The sequence below is a fragment of the Silurus aristotelis genome, assembly GCF_946808225.1.
Source record: "Silurus aristotelis genome assembly, chromosome: 19".
Lineage (NCBI taxonomy): Eukaryota > Metazoa > Chordata > Actinopteri > Siluriformes > Siluridae > Silurus > Silurus aristotelis.
The window spans coordinates 1,180,812-1,183,351 of record NC_139592.1 but is presented as its reverse complement, the minus strand read 5'-3'; the positions used below and the strand labels follow the sequence as shown (position 1 = coordinate 1,183,351).

At 41.7% G+C, this 2,540-nt stretch overlaps 1 long non-coding RNA gene across 1 annotated transcript in view; it reads left to right on the top strand.

Moving 5' to 3' along the window:
• The window catches only part of LOC310714964, a 10,630-nt gene that overhangs the window by 1,075 nt on the left and 7,015 nt on the right, over positions 1 to 2,540 (top strand). Inside the window, exon 2 of the long non-coding RNA XR_014530194.1 lies at positions 2,135 to 2,298. This is a non-coding gene — a long non-coding RNA (uncharacterized lncRNA). The remainder of the gene's footprint in view (positions 1 to 2,134; positions 2,299 to 2,540) is intronic.

The following is a 2,540-nucleotide window of genomic DNA, read 5'->3' as shown; positions in this document are numbered from 1 at the left end:
CGATTAAATCAGAGCTGTTCAAATGATGTTGCATTAACGTGTTACTTACGTGTTAATTTTTGACAGTTTTTTTTTGCATTATTGTTTAAATGCTAATGTACTTGCACAATAAAGTTGCTAATCTAATCTAAATAAATCTAATCTAACCCATTTAAATTCATTGAAACCATATTATTACTTGAGTATCATTTTTAGCTTCTCGGATTTTACTTGATGGTTGTAAAAACCCAGAATTCAACAAGAAAGTGCCATTTTCCTAAACCCTATTCCGTATATAATTATAATTCCACTTTCCCCTCTTTCCCTGTGTCCCAGTCCGAGCCGGACCGTCGCCTTTTTTCCTGCCCTTGTGTTCTCCGCTCCTTCCTTCTCCTCATCCCATCAGGACTGCACGACCCCATCGTTACTGGAAGAACATCGAACATCAAAGCCTGCGTGCTTTTCCCATCTCTTTATCTCCCTGAGCAACACTGGGGAGAAAAGAAATGTGACGATAGAGATCAAGAAATTGCAGATAACATGGAGAGAGAGAGAGAAAGAGAGAGAGAGAGAGAGAGAGAGAGAGAGAGAGAGAGAGAGAGAGAGAGAGAGAAAGACAGACTGAGGAAGTTAAGAAAGGATGAAAGAAAAGTGGTTAAAGACAAAAACAAGGCCGTAAATATGAGGCAGGAATCTGCTGATGGCACAAACGCTTAGAAGATGGAGAAGAAAAACAATAAGAGGCTGTCAGACACACGGGTTCACTCTTCCTTTTGTTAGGGGAAAGAGGGGGTTCTAACTCACACACACACACACACACATGCACACACACACACACACACACACACACACACACACCTACGTACGCCCACACACACACACACACACACACACACACACACACACACACATGCTCAACGTTAATGTTTAGCAGGCTGAGGTAAAGGAGATCATTTCTAGATGACAGAACATTGCTGATGTGATCCAAACGCCAAGGAGACGTCCATAAGATCCTCCTCAACACCACTCCTTTTAGCGTGCTGTCATTTCCGTCAACTAGACAGGAACATCGTGTCGTTCTTCTGCGTCCTCGGCGTCAGTGGTTAATTATTCAGCCGAGAGAAAGCAGAGGAGGAAAGCGAGAGCATGGAGGAGGACGAAGGTGCACGGAGGAGGAGCAGGAGAAGGGATAGAGGGATGGTGGAGGCTGGGAAGGAAAGACAAGATTGACAGATCTGCCTGCATCATCTCTTCTGAAAAGGAAGAAGAGACAGAGGGAAACAGAGAACGCGGGCGCCACCTCGGCAAAGGAAAATAGTCACACTGAATTATCGGGACGCTGCGCTCTATTCATCGCCCAGGAGCCCCTGAGGGATCCCGCTGATCTCAGCGCATACTCGTCTTTCACGCTCTGAACCAGACCTGAGAGATGTTCTACAAAACTTCACTACGCACTTCTACGAACCTCCTGAGAGGCTTCAGAACTTCAAACCAAACTTCAGCACTCAGATTTCTGTTCTCCTGCTTTCTGATGAGAAATAGCAGTACAGGTGATGATCCAGGTGGAAGTGTGAGGTGTGCACGACGTGGAGGTACAGAACGGTCCAAGGTGATGCAGAGAGCATTATAATGGTGTCAAACCTCCCACCTGGACATGGATTATTAACTTATAGCATGATGGAAATATATATATATATACCAAAGACATCCTGTCTTCTGATTGGTTAATGAGTTCTGTCTCTTACCAAAGCAACTCAAAGTTTCCACAGAGGTTTTTTACAGTTAGAATTAAAACCAGGAAATACAGAGAACGAAGAGTATCACTAAAACACTGGTTCCCATAATCCATTAAACACACACACACACACACACACACACACACACACACACACACACACACACACACACACACACACACACACCGTAGCCAACCTTTTTTTTTTTCTTTTTTTTTGGTGATTTCAGTTTTCCTCCAGCAAGAGGACTTTTTTTTTAATTTCACTATTTATTTTTTGGACTTTTTATTTTCACTTATCACATCTTTACACAAATATCTGTACTTTCTACTTCTTACATTTCAAAACAGATTCATTACTTTAGTTTTAATCTGTTTGGAGAAATCTCAATATTTTTCTTCTCTTTGCACCGTTTTCAGCACATCAACCTGCTTGAATCTCACAGTGAGCAGAGCAGAAGGCAGTAAGAAGTTTGGGGTTAATGTGGATGAGACAGAGGGAGTCAGTGATGAGAACATGACTGAGAACAGACACATTCATCATCATCATCATCATCATCTTTTCTCTGCTTGTGTTCTACATGGTGGATCTTCAGACTGCATACATTCATTAGAGAACATTTGAATTATTTTTGTATTAATATATTAATATGACGTGAGGTTCAGTTTCCAGCGTGACACTAAAACAGGTAGTAATAATCACTACTTTTTACTGAAGAACATCTCAGAGCTCAAACTTCTTTACTTTCACTTGAGTAAAAAAGTGCAGTTCAGAACTTCAACTTTCACCAGAATCTTTCAAATCATCAGTATCTGCACTTCTACT